At 41.1% G+C, this 18,425-nt stretch overlaps 1 protein-coding gene across 4 annotated transcripts in view; it reads left to right on the forward strand.

Annotated features, from left to right (window-relative positions):
• LOC112465602 (MICAL-like protein 1) overlaps positions 1–18,425 on the forward strand; it is a 77,699-nt gene that overhangs the window by 34,871 nt on the left and 24,403 nt on the right. Inside the window, exon 1 of one of the 4 annotated variants that reach the window (XM_025033209.1) lies at positions 10,718–10,861. The exons of 1 other annotated variant lie outside the window; for it this stretch is intronic. The gene's annotated coding sequence lies outside the window, so the exon portion shown is untranslated. Of the gene's footprint in view, positions 1–10,717; positions 10,862–11,292; positions 11,517–18,425 lie in introns of those variants that run through there. 2 more of the 4 variants (XM_025033210.1, XM_025033207.1) reach the window with 2 other exon arrangements.

An 18,425-nucleotide genomic window follows, 5' to 3' on the forward strand; every position in this document is an offset into this window, starting at 1 on the left:
AAGTTATTAACAAAAAAAATTTGGAAAATATAGCAGCTATTTTGAGTATTGGAAGGCATAAATAACTAATATATATGTCGAAATAGTTTACGCATACACTTGACGCGCGAAACGAGATGCCACATGGGTTAGATGACGCGCTTTAAAAGTATTCAACTGTTTAAAGCGCGTCATCTAACCCATCTATGTTAGTGACGCGCGCGCTTTAAACGATTGAATACTTTTAAAGCGTGTCACTAACTTGTTCTAGTGGAGAACACAATAAGAGTTTTAAAGCGGGAAGCCTGGAACAAAATTTTTAACAAAGAAAATCGAAAAATATTATTTCCGATGAAGAGTAAAGTACCCTTTAGGTTCTTGTTCTGGTCTTAGAAATTTTGTTCTGAGTTGTTCCAGTGGAGAACACGATAGTTTTAAAACGGGAAGCCTGGAACAAGATTTTTAACAAAGAAAATTGAAAAATAATATTTCCGATAAAGAGTAAAGTACCCTTTAGGTTCTTGTTTTAGTCTTAAAAATTTTGTTCTGTGTTGTTCCAGTGAAGAACACAATAGTTTTAAAGCGGGAAGCCTGGAACAAGATTTTTAACGAAGAAAATTGAAAAATAATATTTCTGATGAAGAGTAAAGTACCCTTTAGGTTCTTGTTCTAGTCTTAAAAATTTTGTTCTGAGTTGTTCCAGTGGAGAACACGATAGTTTTAAAGCGGGAAGCCTGGAACAAAATTTTTAACGAAGAAAATTGAAAAATAATATTTTTGATGAAGAGTAAAGTACCCTTTAGGTTCTTGTTCTGGTCTTAAAAATTTTGTTCTGAGTTGTTCCAGTGGAGAACACGATAGTTTTAAAGCGGGAAGCCTGGAACAAGATTTTTAACGAAAAAAATTGAAAAATAATATTTTTGATGAAGAGTAAAGTACCCTTTAGGTTCTTGTTCTAGTTTTAAAAATTTTGTTCTGAGTTGTTCCAGTGGAGAACACGATAGTTTTAAAGCGGGAAGCCTGGAACAAGATTTTTAACGAAGAAAATTGAAAAATAATATTTCCGATGAAGAGTAAAGTACTCTTTAGGTTCTTGTTCTAGTCTTAAAAATTTTGTTCTGAGTTGTTCTACGCGGTTAGAAATATGTTCTAGATTGACAGTTTTGTAAGTCATTTTGTTTACGAATAAATGGCCAAAAACTGTTATTTTTAAAATTGTTCTTTTTTCAATATCTCTTAAAATTTTTAACCAATTGAACTAATACTTTGGAACAATGTTTGGAACAACTAGAACAATCTGTAGCGATAAAAAAATTTCGATTTTTGAAAAAAGGGGGGCCAGCCAAAAAAATTGTTTTTTTTTATTTTATTAAAAAACTGTTGAGAATTAAGGAATATCGTTTTGGAACAATGTAGTACAAAGTCAAAACAACCTGGAACAACTTTCAAAAATATGAATTTCAAAAAAAGGGGGGCTAACTTCATACACTCGGAGTCGTCACTACAATTATCTCGAAATCTGTATGTTGTGTGAACTCTCGCCATTAATATTGTAAACACTACTTATGGTGACCATGAAATCAACGGAGTTTAGTAAGATTATATGCCATGTTGTGTTTTCATTAAAGATGTATGTCAGATAGCTATATGTAGTTTAATTTTGTTTTCTTGATTAAACAGTGTAGAGCTAATCTCAGAAATTATTCATAAACAACATGGTATCATTGGTACAGAAAAAGTGTAAAAATCGCAATTTTGTCCCATTTTTGTACTTGATATTGTTTAAATAAATCATTAAAAAATTGAAAAAATATATAACTGGAAAATCTTAAAAAACCGTATTTGCAATTCTCGATGTCATAGAAGTCTATATACCATAAAAATTTCATTCATTTTTACCGTACATGAGCAGAGATACATATTATGATATTTACATGGGAAGTATATCTATATAAATACAATTTCTGTAACTTTTGAAGCAAATATCTCATAAGTGACATATATTTTTAAGGCAAACGTGTTTTCGGAGGTTAAAAGTAAAATTTTTTGCGCGTTGAAAATTTTAAATATTTAAAATATTATTTTCTTTCCGAATCTCGAGATGTGATTCTGAAGAGTAATGCATGCTGAATATGAATCCAGTAAAACTTTTTTTATTTTCGTTGATTTCTAATATTTCATAAGTGATCAAACATAAAATCTGTGTCCGGGGCGAAGTCATCACCAAGCCAAAGCCATATCATAGATGCTTCGGGAGAAAATCAAAGTCAAAGAAGTATACTTCAGCAGTGGTCGGATTCCGGCGAGTACTTGGATAATATGTGCTGCGTGTGCTCAGAGATGATAGAATAGAGCTGACGAGAAACAATGCATTTCGTGCGAGCGTAGGGCATATAAGTGTGTGCGCTTTTCTTGTAATTATTTTCCGTCATCGTGTTTTTAATTAATGTTTCCATTTTCTATTAAAAAATAATTAATAAAATGTATTCTATTATTTTTCATGATTGGAATTATGAACTTTCATTTAAAATTCAGTCCGAGAATGGAGTAACGATTTTGACATTTCAATTTTTGCACCTTTGTCGTTTTCACTCTATACCAGTTGAACAAAGCGACATAGACTAAAAATGTCCTTATAAATTTTGTAGCCAAGGGTTCACTCTTTACAACGGTATATCACATTTTACTAAAATTATTTGTTTTGTTGTTAAAAATTGGCACCGAAAAAATAGTAACGACTTCGACCCAGTCTACCCTATATCATATTTTTTAATTTCTCCGTTTTTTTAATTTAAAATTAATGCTTCTTTATTATTATAATTTTATTCAATGTAGTTGTTGAATATATATATATATATATATGTATATAGAGGAAAGTAGCCGATTATGAGATACCATATCTATTTTGTGTGATTGCTGGAAGTCTATGGGCAGAATTGAAAAATATAGTAGGTCATTTTGAAGGGAATTTAATAAGCTTTAAGATGCTTAAATGTAAAATTTAATTTAAATATTAATTTTGCTGAAAATTAGAAAAATGTGAAAAATGAGTTTTCGGCAAAATCGCAAAAGTGTGCTCCTAATATGAGAGACCCTGGGAAATCGCTAATAAAGTGCAAAATACATCAGCATTACTATTAAAAACCTTTATTTAATGTTTCTCAAATACACATGTGATGCAGAAGCATATTTGCAACAATCGTAAACCCACTTATACTCAATATTGTACCTAATCTTCCCCCTCCACCCTTCCCTCTCAAATCAAGGTCAGCACAGTCTTATAAATTTGTATAAACCTTCCCTTAACGTTAATATAGTATTTTCTCTTTTTTTATTACTATACAATAACTTTCATACTCCAGCAACCCAGGAGTACCCTGAGTATCTCATGTTACGAGCACCACGCCTTGCGGTTTCACGATCACCAAATCTAATCTCTACAATTGGGCAACTCAACATATCCCGTATTTTCCTAGTAATACGACCATACTCTATCACTGCATGCAGAACTTATTGCCAAATATTTATTAATTATATAATAAACAAGGTTTAAAGACTCATATCCATGGCACTTGACAACATCCAATTTCAGAATTTCTTTCTCTGCAACGACTACACGTACAATCAAACAATGAATTTTCCACTAAATAGGTTTTACCCCAAGGGCAATAAGTTCATGGTGGAATCAACAGATAGGGCCTATTAGTTTAGCAGAAATCTCACTGTCGCATATTAGGAGCCTATCTCATAATAGGGAACTTTTCTCTATGAATATTTTGTATCACAAAGTGGTTGAAATGACATACGTTGCGTTCCTATATTCACTGTCAGTACTGAAAAATCTATAGTTTACGACTTACGTCATGTACATTTACACATAAAGGTCACCGTTTTATATTTCTTTCGATACTTTTGTTTAAAACATTTTTGGGGGAAATTTGCGTTATTTCCGAAGTACCTATTTACGTATTTAGCAAAAAATCAGAAGCTTTCCCTAAATTATTATCCCTCGACCTTAGGGCTTAGGGTATTCTGGAGTCACGGCAATTACCGACATTTCAGTTGGACCAATTTTCTTCGAATTGGCTTTACAGAATGGAAAACCCATTTACACGTTTAAAGTACGTACAGAAATAATGTGCGGGATAGTAAATTTAAGACTATAAAAATTTAAGAAAAATATATTTAATACTAATAATTGGTGTTGCACCTTCTGTACCTAGAGCTGTCACTTCAAGGAAATGTTCGCTTATATACAAATTATATAGCTTACGTGTACAAATCGAAAATGTCCCGCACCTCGGACTAAATCAAAGAACAGCGTAGCACCATTGAAATTAAGATTGAAAGCCTAATAAGAAAGATTTTTTATCCAACTGATTTTATGCATGTACACACACGCAGTGTACATGGCGTTGCAATCTGACAAGGGCAGATATATTGCAAATATCTCGTTAGACAAGGACAGATATAGGCCGGAACATAGAAAACGGACAAAATTATCGACCCCGTGGGAGTTCGGCCGTCACTCCAGGATCCCCTTATATAATATTGTTTGAGGGAAGTGTTTGTTATCATAATATTATAAAAGAGAAACAGTCTGTTATATCAGATTACCGTAGCATTCTAAAGGGAAAAACTTAGTCGTTAATGAAGAAACAGTACTTTTGAATTTTATCGGCAAATTACTCCAGACGAATTAGTTTTGTAATCACGTTTCGTTCATCTAGCTGCTAGCACGTGTCTTCTGACATGTGCAGACAATATAGGAATGTACAGAAGTATAGACATGTACAGGAATATATGATCTTTTTTCGTATGCGCGCACCTTTGTATGTGTTGTGTTAACGAATTACTGTGGCGTGTTTGCTTTAACGACGTCGGTTTTTGTTCGTTTTTGTTACGACTTGTTCGTTTTTATTCGCTGTTTTTTCGCCATATTCTGATATTAAGAGATAAGGAAATATTTGATCATTACCTTTCAAATTGTCATTATTATTATCATTAATTGTAATTATTATCAATCCTTCGATCGACAAGGCTACGCTTAGAAAATGCGTAATTGAAAGAAAATAGATTGTTCTGTGGCACCCTATATACGTGATAATAATTAAAGAAATCGTCTCGGTTGACAACGATCGAATATTAATGAAACCACTGGAAACTTGTTATCTTTCTGATTAATTACTCTTATCGTCGATTCCTGTTTAATGTCCTCGATGTATTTATGCACTTTCCAATCTTACCAGAGCACGATCAAGTTGGTCCATTTAATTTTCTCTAGGCCGATATAATATGGGGAGAAGCAAACTTTTACGATTTATCAAGAGCGCGTCGTCTCTTTCTCGTTCGAGTCGCTCTAGACACTCGCGCCGCGCCGTTAGCTAAAAATTGTTGGAGAGAATTTGCAAATTAAAAAAGAAGCATAAGTATAAATAAATACATAAATAATAAATAAAGGCAATATAGTTTAAAGTTTAACTTATTAAGGTGTTTTGAAGTTACATATGTAAACATCACTTTAATTTACTCGAAATTATCGTATATTTGCATATATATTGGGAAAACGCGTTCTCCTCGTCCCCCGCGCTAACAGCGCCCATGATACGAATCCGAAATGCTTGAAGGGGTTACATGCGTTTGACAAGCTTTAAAATAAGGTCAAAATTAACGAATTTTTATTGTAGGAAAAATTATGTTTTATTAAAAAATGACAATATGTGTCTTGTAAAATAGTCTTTTGAAAATATCTCCCGCAAATTTTAATAAAAAATATCAAAAATTGAGGTCCCGGCAGCTATTTTCTCGAAACAGTGTTTGAAAAATCGGTATTAGAAATATCTCGGAGACTAATGAACCGATTTGCATGACATTTTTTACAGCTACTTTTAATACAATAATCTAATAGTGCTTGTTATAGGATTTTTTTATTTTGGATTTAGTTTTAATAAATAAAAGAAGACTCTGATTTTCGTAGTAAAAAATCGCATTTTTCACTACGAATCGCTGCCATTTTTCGAAAAATAAATATTTTCAAAATCGACAAGCACTAGATTTCTTCATCTAGTTAACGGAAAATGTTTGTTTTTACTTTCACATGAGAGGAGGCGGAGGTATCTCTGATACTTTACAAACCGTTCGAGAAAATAGCTACCTCAATTTTCGATATTTTTTATTGAACCTTTCAGGAGATATTCTCAAAAGACTATTTCACGAGACATGTATTTTTATTTTTTTTTTAAATATAATTTTACCACAATAAAAATTCCACAATAAAAATTAATTTCGACTTAGTTTTAGGCCTGTCATCAAACGTACCTAACCCTTTAAATTTTATCTACATCTTGATGCCGAATCGATACGATATCAGAACTGCATGCCGAGTCGAGAATGAATATAAAGTCATTAGATCGAAATAGCTACGGAAAGTAGGAATTAGAACGTCCGAGCGCGCACGAATACGTGTAATCGATTTACGCCGATAGTAGAGAATCGAAAGACTCCAATAGCGAGCGATCGAATTAGCGAATTCGTTCTTGTTTTCTCTCCCGTTAATTTATCGAAAAGTGATGCCAGTCACATTTCCAAAAGGAGCGCAATTACGGCGAACCGGGCGAACGCATCCGTCAACGACTGGGCGCGAGCCGCCCCAGGAACAAACGTTAATTAACGTCGGAGTTGCCGGCGGTGGGGTTAAGTGGTCGTGGACCTAATAAGCGTCGACAAATGGGTGAAATTACGGACGGAATATCCAAGCAATTGCGACGAATTACGGGCGCGTAAACGTTCCAAGTCCGAGGGCTCCCACGCGCGACAATGGGCCGCTTTCTCGCGCGGGCATCGAGCCGCGCACACGTCGGAATCTGGGGCGCGTTGGGAGCTCCCCGTTTTCCTGGGAAAACGGGACTCCCTCGTCCCTCTCGCTTAACATGCGTCGTTTTCTCTTCTTTTATTTACTTTTTTTTGTTTGTTCTCCGCGAGCCGTGACGGTTTTAAAAATCGCCTCGCGTCATGCCCCGCCCCGCTCTCGATCGCGCCCACTTTCCTTCCGTCGTGTGCGGCATACAACGCTTATATGCGCGGCCTATCGTCGAAAGACGATATTCGCAGGACGATAAATCACGGTGAATTTCCGCGTAGAGACGTTTTTGCGTTAACCTTGTTATCCTGTCCGGAGGGGCTAATTAACCTCGTTTTGATTTCACGTCGCGTCGGGCGAATGCTCGCTCGATTCAAGCTCCAACACCTCGGCCAATATGGCTTTACCGATCACGGTCACGTGGCGGTTCCTGCGTACGAGTGTGCGACACGAGCCGCGTTTCGTGGTGAAACGCGATCGACGGGGTCACCGTGCGTCACGTACTTCAAGATTGCAGGAAACGAAAGCTAGCCTGTAAAAGAAAGAAATCGCGGCGGGATCGAGTGCCCGATCCGGGCATCAAAGGTTGTCCGCTTCCTTACGAGACGGCGAGAAAACGGGGAATCGCCGTGGGGGCCTCGGAAGAGCACTCTGGTAGCGAGAATTAGAGCGGCGTAGAGCAGCTTTTATCGATCGCGCCCGGGTGGAAGGTCGTTTGTTTTAGCGATTCGAACGATTTCTCAAGCTAGACTATGCGCAAATTCGCGATACTTAATTCGCGCTTTTTGACTTCGTCAAAAAAATTGCGCCGCTCGCGCTGGCGAATTGGCACGAATTTTAAACGACAAACGCGAACTCGACAAATATGGCCCATTTACCCTATTGGGCAGGGACGTAGCTAAGATTTGATTTCGGAGGAGATATTTTTGAAAAGATTTAATACTGTAACATTGGCGCGTATTATATGTATGTATAAAGGTAGTAACTAGTGAACTTCCGAAATAAGCTTGAAAAAAAAAAGAATTTTTTTCTCGAATTTTGTTGTACTTAAATCAGTTAAAAGACACTTAGAATGACTTTCAAAGATAATAGTAGGCAAGAAATCCCTATTTAATGTATGCCTTTGTATTTAGATGGCTGTACATTATTTAGGACACTGATGTTGTATGTATGAATAAAGCTACGTTTTATTTTTACACTTTACAGTGAAAAGATAGTAAAATACAGCGTAAAATAATTTAGATATCTTTGTACATTTGAATCAAACCAAAAGTGACGTCATTTTACTGAAAGGACTATAATAGAAGTCTGAGCATTTTAAAAAGATTGCGTATACTTCGTGTAATCGGTGCGACAGACATGCCATCTTATCAATTATCATTACAGTGAGGTGTCGCACTCTCCGCTATCAATCTTTTATTCTCATATTTGGTTCTAAAATTTCGGAGGGGAGGGGGGGATTTATCCCCAGGCTACGCTACTGAGAAATTTTATACGAATAACGAGTTATAAAAATTTCGAACCACGATTGACGCATAATTTTCAAGTGCGCTTGTCGATGCTCTTGAAGAGTATTAAGAGTAAGTCAAAGACCATAACGCGCCTTACACGCGTGCGAAGAATAAGGACATACGTACGTACGACACGCGCGCGATTCCGAAGGATACCGAGCGGTCGACAAATTGCAACCGCGCGAGATCGAGTGTTATTACGGCAGTGATATTTCGCAGCCGATGCACTGCATTATGTGTTAAACGGCCGACAAACGTGTCAGCCGATCATCGATTGTCTCGAGTGACGAAACGCGAAGGATCAACAATTGACCGGTACGCGCGTTCCAATTTCCAATAGCTCGCGGGATTTTATGCCTGTCGCGTGTCGCGTAAGCGATTTACAACGACTGACTTCAACCCACGCACGATATAGCATACCGCGACAACTAGTCACAATCGCGCGAAGTGAGATCGATCGGACGGCTAAGATCGCAAGATCAGATTAGATGTTCGTTATACTCTGCATGTTTAGCGCAAACGTAATCGACGATGGCGAAAGTGATATTTAATCGAAGCCTCGTCCGAAACGTTTTTCTTCTTTACGCGCTCCCTCGAAAAGTACCCCTGCAAAGGACTGTTCTCTATCTTTTGTCGATTCAAAGGTATATTGGTATATATTGTACTATGTGTTGGTAACACCTGGCCGACGCTGCCAGCGTAACGAGTTTTCGTCAGGGTTCATGCGGGCACAAAGGCATCTCATCTTTTTGGCAATTTATGCAAATTGTAAAAGAGATCTATGTTCCGCCGTTAGAATTTCAAGTCAGGAAAGAATTCGTGACATCACGGAGCTAGAAGCGGATCCCAGACAACATGCATGTCTGAAGACCGTCTTATTTCTGACGTCTTTAAGATATCTTATTCAAGATACCTTAAGACGTCTTATCTTTGATGTCTCTTAAAGACGTCTTACTCATAACATCTTTAAGACTTATATATACAAATGTTGCATTATTCGACCGATAGATGAGTTTTGATAGGATCCGTTTCGCGTAAAATATGATGAAAGGTGGTATAAGAATATGATAAATAAATCACGGTACAGCACAATTTGTGTCAGTTATATCGTGGAGTCCACTCTTATAATAAGATGACATACTTTTGAATTGATAGCAGGATAGCATATTAATTACTACAAGCAACACTAGCTCTTTTTCGTATTTTCCTTCTTTTTAATGCATTTCCGTAGGGTAACTCGGGGGAATATGCCACAATTAACAAAAATTTGATTTTTTTTTCTAGTTTTGTTTCTTTTTGAAGTATCTTTGCATACTGGCCTCCTTTTTTTCTTCTTTTATCTGTCATTTATACATGATTTTAATAAAATATTTTGATTGCTTACTATTAAAAAGAAATAAATACAAAAGTGTTGCAAAATGGCATATTACCCAACCATATGGGTAATATGCCACAATGCCACATAGTATAAAATAATATACTACATACAAATATGTAGTAATTTAACTTTAAAAGTTACTTTAATCATAAAAACAGTACAAATAATCTTTAAAATAATTCAGTACAAATAGTTTTTAACATAAAAAATAATATTTTAAAATTAAGTTGTAATATTAAAATTATTGTAATATTGGATTGCAACAATTAAAATTAAAATGAAAAATAAATCTTAAAAACTTTAAAACCTTAAACCTCTTACAAATTTTAAAACCTTATAAACCTTGAAATCTTAAAACTTGTAAATTTTATAACTTTAAATTTTATAACTGTCAGCTACACTTTTTTCAACTACTTTTTTTTCTTTTTAGTCTTCCTTGTATATATTCGAGGCATTATTGTTTAAAACATGTGTTTCAAAACGTGTAAAAAATGTGTTTTTATTACTTTCTTTGAATTTCAATAATATATTATTAAAATAAAAACTATAATACTGCCAGGAAACAAACAAAACTTATGCAAAACATCAGAGATAGAACTATGAACAATTTCATGGTATTTACAAGAGCGTTTTTAGCCGTAGCTTTGTTGAGTGGCATATTCCCCACACTGGCATATTCCCCCGAGTTACCCTATTATTAATTTTTATTTTACAATATGTCCAAAATAAAACGTTTATAAGTCTTAAAGACGTCATAATGTTCTCTGGGAAGCGTTGCGTCATATCTGTCTGAGAGATGATGAGCAACAAATATATCGCGTAATTTAACGAGATAACGCGCGAAATATGAGCAGGCATCGGAGATCATGGACTGCTCATTATCACGCGGGCTATCATGCGGATGCGCGGTTTCTGATTTCTACCGATAACAAAACATTTCCTCGAATTTGTTACTAATAGGTACTCGGAAAGAGTTAAGATTTGGACGATCGAACGAGGAAGATTAATCATGGATGAAAAACGTGGAATGTATATTCGGCTAGCAGCGTTCAAATTACCCTATCCGACGTCTGTATACACTCGATAACGCTGATAGAGCTACCGGTCACGCATCGAGAAACGAGTCTCGCGAATGTAAGTATCTAATCTAAACGCGCCTGCAGTCTCGCGGATAGGGCACTCGGCGGCGTGAGCGAGAGCGAGAGCGAAAGCGAGCGCCGCGCGACGAGGACAGGGCCATCGCCGTCCGGTACTCCGGACTCCGGTCACGTTAAAACTGTGCACGCCGCGCGCGGCGTCTTAGTCGCAGCAACGCGCGCGCGCCGTGAACGCGATATTACGCGCGCGTTAACGTTAACGTACCGTCGAGTCGCTTTACTCTCGCGCGCATCGCGAGGAGGAGGCCGTTATACCCGAGAGCGTGATAAACCCCGCGCGGAAACCAAGCGCAAATCCTGTCACGTCACGATCACCGTCACGGGGCGCCGTCGAGGTTGAGGTTGAGGTTGAGGTTAGGAACGTCGTTCTGTGTGCGCGCTGTTTGCGGAGCGTCGTGATCCGCGTGCGGGCGCGCGCGCGCACGTACAACGCACGTAGCCACGTCGGGCTGGAGCCAAGCTGCGCTCGCGGTCGCAACTGTCAGGTTTGCATTCAACTAGTGGGAGGAACCCCGGAGCGAGTCTAAATGGCGTAACGGCGCGGTGCTCGTAGACGTGGACAACGCGCGACGGGAGAGAGAGCGGAGCTCCGGAAGAAAGGAGCGGAGTAGTTGGTCGTGCAGTGACGTAAGGTGAGTAACGGACCTCCTCTCGAATGCGTAACTTCGCGGAAGGCGGTAAAGGGGAAGAAGGGTCTCTGCGCGCGTCCCGTGCGCATTGGAATTAAATATTAAAGGCTTCAATTTTTAACACTCGACCCCGATGTTCGATTTTGTTCATTTCGTAACGCGCATTCTCGCGCTGAGCGCTGATGCGAAACGTTCTATTTACGCAAGTTTCGCGATTATGTCACTGTGTATACAACCTGACGCTTTATCATAACTCATAACCGTGTTTACGCATTTCTCGACGTGCTCTTGCGTACGAAAAGGAAACAAAGAGGATCGTTTTTATATCTTTATCTTGCATTCTGCGTATTCGAATGTAAACGATGAGATTACTGTTAATAGTAGTAGTAGTAGTAGTGCATTAGTGGGTGATACTATCCTAACAGCATTAATATCCTGTATATATATAGAATATATATAAGGATATCTTAATGTACCGAGAACATTCTTATAATATATCTTATATTTTACGATATTCTCTGAACATTCTCAGAATATACATTTCACATTTGCTGTTAGGGTAGTATACTCCCCGACGACACCTAGGTCATGCTGATCCTTTGTATTTACTGTTAATAAGAATACATATCCATAAAAATTTAATGAAGGTCGGTACATGCACGCTGGGCTGCTGCGTGGTGAACCACGGTAAAAGAGGAAGAGAGAAAGAGAGACTGTCTTCCTACCTGTTATGCCAGGGCCCGTTCCCACGGTATCCTCGGTTCACGCGTATGTGCGCGCGCGCACGCCCGCGTGTAGGTGCACGCGAGGGAAAGAAGAATAAAGATAGGAGCGCACCGCGCCGAATATTGTTCGGCTTTCGTGTGTTCGTAACGCGCTCGGACGCGTCCGTCTCAACCCGCTCCTCGCAGCGACCTTGCGCGTTCGAGACTACGAAATATACCGGTTTTTTTTTCTTACAGGAGCGTTACAGCCACGATTCTCGTTTTTCTTTTCGTTTACGAGTTACTCGCGCGCGCGCGTTTTTACCTCGCCTATTTGCTAGCGCGTCACCTCCGCCGCGCCGCGTCCGTCGCGTCAGTACAGCAATCTCCATTCCTCGTAATGGATTCCTTAAGTGACTCGTCCCTGCGAGATACACTGTACACTCTCGTATTCCCGCGGCAGAATTTCCATTCCTGATAAATCCATTAGCGGCTGTTGCGACGCAATCGGTTTTCTAGGGGGATAAATCTTATCGCGCGAGAGAGAGACACGGCCAATTCCGCGCCAAGCTGTGTGTATCAGTTCCATTACAATATCCTATACATATTCATACGTGCGCTACGCCGCGCGGAGTATCGTCCCTATATAGCTAGAAGATTACCCGTACGTCGCGCAAACGAGGTCGCCGTCCTCGCCTGCGACAAATAAACCAGCGAGACGGTACCCATCTGGTCGCTCGCGTGCGAAATAAATATTTTCCTCGATTTGAACAAGAGAGTTTTTAATCGGACAAAACAATAGTTTTCTCTCGATCGTCGATGGATATTTTTGGATCGCTCGGTGTCTCAAATTTTTCTTCTCTTATAGTCACAAACGCTTTTTTCTATAAATAATAATATGCATCCGCACGTTTAGAGAAGCGCCGTTAAGATACGTGTCGAGTTAAGTGTACTTCCTCCAGCGGGGAGTCCTTTCACGGTGACCGGCCGAATCTCGTTGCACGCACGTCGAAGCGTAGAAAAAGGTGAGTCACGCCGGCTAAAAACCCGTCTAAGGCTCGTTTGGTCGAGCAAAACGACGACGAGAAAACCCCGGTTCGGCGGAAATGAGAGATAAAAGGCTTGTGCGTGGCGGAGCCAAGGGCTCCCCGCGGTTTACGCGTGACGATGGACAGGTTCGGTAGGGACGTTGTGTATCTGCGTGAACCGCGTGAGTCACCGCTTCTAAAAGTAGTCGTTGATAAACAGCCTCTTTATGGGCAAGAACGATACGAGGCGATATCCTCGGCCTGCCCTCAGTCACGGGGCCAGCTCCTCCGATCGCACGATGGGTCGATGGGCCGATGGGCGGATTTTTTTAAGGGAAGGAAAGACCTCGGCCGAGCCAAAGACTCTCGACAACACCAGCTTTCGGACAGGTAGTCTTTAACTCGGCCCGATGCGGAGGATCGGTTCGCTTTGAGCTCGCTCCGCCGTCCGCGTCTCGTCTACGTGTAAGACGCAATCGCGTGACCACCTACCCGCCAACTTGAAATTACCTTCCTGGAAGGAAAAGGAACTGGCGTTCCCACCGACGTGCTCGATTGCCCCTCGCAATCATTTCGGGCCCCTTCGGGACCTCTGCGCCCTTTTTGGCAAGTACGCGCGTTGCAACGGCTATATGCCGCGAGTTCTACGATTCCTCTTTTCGCCTCCTTACGCTCCGACTTCAGTCCGCGCGAAGATATACGATCGCTTTTCTCTTACGGTACAGGGAAAAGTGATCTTGGCGATTGGCGAACAATGGTGCCGTGTACGTGTTGCCTCGTTCGACCGGGATCAAGGTCGAGCCTCTCGCACAATCCTCGAATCGATTTTTTTCTTATTAGATTCCACGAGAAAAATAGACGCGCTTTATACGCTTTCATGAAAGTACGCTCGCCGTAAAGCTCCGGAATTTACAGCGCGCGCCACTGTTTCGTTACGTCCACGATACTTTGTATCCATATCGTTAAATCATAACGATCGCGCGTTTCAAGCTTTATGAAGGCGCTTTAACCGTGGTCTTCATCCGTGCCAATCTTGGCCGTTAAAGCTCGGGCTCTCTCGGCGACGACGGTTTCCTCCCGTTTTTCACGAGATGGTTCACGCGGGATGATCAATTCCGATCTACTGCGCTCGTCATGAATTCTAATAAAACAGGATACGAGGATGGAAATGGGGAAGAAAGATCCTTTTTATTATGTAATAAGAGCCTCGCTCTCATATAATAATGAGGCATACGTCTCGTTAAAACGCATCCGTATGATCGATGCTGTCGTTTAGTCCGTCCCGCGACGCGGTAATAAATTTCACAGATTACCCTACCGGCTGCGCTACGAACGGGGACTCTCCTCTTCGTGCAACTGTATTTTCAAGCGGGAACGTTAGCCGCTTTTTGCGATTGGGACGATTGCGCTCGTTAAAGTGCGATCCTTAATTGTTGCAAATGAACACGCGAGTTTATCAACGAGCCGAGCGCTGCGCGAGAGTGCGATTACCAACTCGAGGATCTGCGTATCCGCAGTGAGGTCGTTGATAACGAGGGATTTCTATAAGGATTAAAGAAGTTCCTTGTAATACCGGATCCGCGACGCTAAAGACCTGCAAATCAATAGAGATTGTGGAAGAATAATTGTCCCCAAGCGCGCTAAATATTCATCAACTCCTATATCTGTACCTTACAATTAGAGGTAAAGAATCGTATCTCGAGTTTTTGTCGAAATTAGAGTTAATACTTTTTCTAATATACCAATATACAATTTAAATTGTATAACAGTAAAAGGGGATCTATGTCCATTATTATTAGTTCCTCAGATATAATGTTTAGAAAAGTCATGCTGGAAATTTATTATAGAAATAATAAACTTTAAATCCTGTTTTCTCTAAATCTTTAATAATGGAGATACGATTCTTTACTTGTAAAGTGCAGATATGTTTAAAAAGATACGTTGTACACGTTAGATTCTTGTCGCGGCGAGCACGTCATTTTTTTTCTAGCGCGTTTTACTGAATGAATTTGTATGTCGGTTTCTCTAACCACGTAATTTGGCGTAAGTAGACGTTAACGACATGGAGATGACGGCAAATGGGGTATGTGTTGGAAAGTCTCTCGGCGCTATTCCTCCTAATAGCCCGCAACTCCCCTTGCGCTTTTCTCGAGGAGCAGAATCGTGTCCGTGGAATTAATCGCGAGCACGTAGAAACATTAACGCGTAAACATTATCACACGTGCGTTAACTATATGTTAAGCGTTTCTGACGCGCGCCAGATTTTCAACTAATTAACCGTGTACATAAGTCGGATCCTGAAAACAGATATTTAACGTCTTGTCCAAGATCCGACTTTCATCCTCTCGATAATGGCTAGAGACGAAAAATTCGATGCCACCTGAGAAAATCTGGAGAAGAAATTTATAATTTAGAGAAGAGAGTTGTGTAAACAGTCCAGCATCGTACAGTCGACATTTCTTTTTTCGCGATAGTCAGCAGCGGCTGCGGATTACGAGTGCTTTCGCGCGCTTTCGCGCCGAGTCGCGAGACCATGCAGTGTGGCAAATGATTGTTGAAACGAAAGCTTTCCAAGGTTTCTCGCCCTGCGTTTCTGCCGTCGCCAGTTCGACTCGCGAACAACGCTCAGCAATGTTAAATGCTCGAGGAACGCCGATTTGCTCTTCCAGATAGTTCACGTAATGACGGACGGGAACACCCGTGAAGTAGAGCGAATTAAGAAGCCGGCGCTTGTGTTCGCCGGGCAAGATTTCCTCACGCGAGAAAGTCAATCTCGCAATTTCATACGAAACGTCTCCGTAGTTATCCTTAACCGTGTCACTCGGTCGTCGATCGAGACATATAAACGCGAGGCACGTAAGATGTCCTAGGTATATCGGTCGGAAGTGACCACCGCGGTGTCCGCTCCTCAATTCCAGAACGCGACTAACTGTAAAAATATCGGGGACATCCTAATCTCCTGTGAAACTTGTCGTAGTGGTGGTTACCGCAGGTGTCTCGCGACGCCGTAGGCCGTCTTCCTCGCCGGCATGAATCTTTCATGAGGTCTCTCCTCTGTCTCTCTTACTCGGGATAACGTGGCTTCGCTCGCGGGGCCACATAGATGCACCTTCACTTTTGCCGAGCTGCGGGCAATCGATGTCTTTCGAAAGGCTCGCTCTACGGCGAAGCCCTTCTTTGATATCGAGAGCCGTGCCTTCGGGCTCAGCCCGCGGACACGCTCGATACTCTCTTCTCACTGCGTGATCATACGTTAAATATTAGCTTTTCGCGAAAGTATCCGTATACGGATCGCGCCGCGCCGGTCGCGGTATGTTGCGTTAAATTGCGCGAAAGCGATGCTCCGCCGAATTGTCGAGTTCTCTTTGCTTCACATGAGTGGTCGATCTCGACGCGTACCCTGCATGCGCTTAATCATTTTCCCTTTTATCTTACTTTTTACTTTCACTCCAATTGTTTCCGCCGATTCTCACCTGATTTTCCTAGAATGGGCTCGTAAATAACGCGCGCCCGTCCGGTTTTCACCTTAATGATCTTATCGCAGGCGTTAACGATTAAGTGGCTCGAGAAAATCGCTGGTAAGACTATCAAGCGTTACGATGTCGCCAACGGAAGATGCCGATAGTTATCCATTAACCAATCAGCTTTTATCGCACTACCAGATGAGACGAAACGTCTTTAAGACTACTTTTCGAAAAGATCACGAAGGTAACCGGTTGCGGAGGCCGGAGACAAATTCGTTCGTTTACGCGCCCGTCAGGGCTGTGGCCCTCGCTTCCCCGGAACATCCGCCCTCTCTGTCTCAGGCGGGTCTCACCTGTAATGCGGCTTTTACAGCCTCACGGCTGTTGGCGAACGGTGAACAAGGCCGCGTGTAACTTTTACTTATTTCTGCGCACTTACGTTTCACTCACGGCTGGACCATTAATCACGGTGCGCAACGGTGGGATACTGTTGCAATCGAGGAGCTTAACGACTAACAGCGGAGGAAAGGCGAGATCCTTCGATGTTACCGGGACGACCACGACGGAAACTTTAAAGCTTCGATCTGAACCTGATTACATCGTAATTCATACAAAAACTGTCCGACACGAGCGTTTGTCGAAGCTCCCTTTTTTTCTCTCCTCTTCCGAGAACGGAAAAGCGGACATTGAGGCTCGGATGGCTTCTCCTGACTATAAAACGTATAATGATTTTTATCCGCCGGTGAAAGTCGATATAACAAGTGTGTCGCGGAGTTGTCGGAGAAAAAGAAGAGATGATACAAAAGCAGTGGAAATCCTATGCGTAGTTCCGAATAGTGAAAAAAGTGCGTTGACAATAAAATATTGTAGCTGACCGGTTTTGCTTCTACGATCTGTGTACGTGACAAATAACAGAAATCGCGAGCTATAAGCGTTTCGCTGTATAGGCTACGAGCAAAAACTGGAAATTGGCGTTTTTTCCGCGAAATAGGCCCGTGGGATAGTTAGACAAGCGTTGTTACAGATAGGAGGCCGTGTTCAGTAGAAAACCGGTCGGACTCGACTAAACGCGAGGATCGACCGAGTACTTTCCCGTTAACTACCTATCCGTTCCAGTTTTTCGCGCACCATGTGATATCGCGCGTAATGCGTAATACTACAGCGCTGCTTTATTGCATTTTCAAGCAATTACGAATCTCATTTAGACGTGTCGTTGGTCCACTTTCGTGTTTGCGCTAAAACCGGAGAAGGAGCCTGACATTAATCTGAACGTCACGCGTGTAGAGCGAGAAGCAGGATGATCCCTGAATGGATCTCTCGGAAACCACCTTCTCCTCCTTTTCTCATTTATCGACTTGCCACTCGGCAATTCGCGAGAAAGGTGAAAATAGAGTATCAATGCGATTTCTTTCCGACTTGTAAATATTTTATGCCGTACTCAGCTTTCCCATTACATAAAGCGTCGGTTCTTGAATTTTTAACCGGTAACGTGAAATATCAACCGCGCGGTTTACGGTATCTTCTTCTTCTTCCTCCTTCTCCTTCTTTCCTCGGTGTTCTTACATCGATTTCGGCGAACTGTCTCGATTTGCGGATTCTTCAATGTACTAAGAGGAAGCGACGCGTAGAATAATAATGAAGGGTTAATGAATGCGGCGCGTAAAACACGCGCGCGCGCGCGGTTTCACGCTTGACCCGGCGTGCGGCGTGTGGTTT

This window comes from Temnothorax curvispinosus, unplaced genomic scaffold (genome assembly GCF_003070985.1).
Source record: "Temnothorax curvispinosus isolate PA1 unplaced genomic scaffold, ASM307098v1 QBEX01015383.1, whole genome shotgun sequence".
In the NCBI taxonomy this organism is placed as follows: Eukaryota; Metazoa; Arthropoda; class Insecta; order Hymenoptera; family Formicidae; genus Temnothorax; species Temnothorax curvispinosus.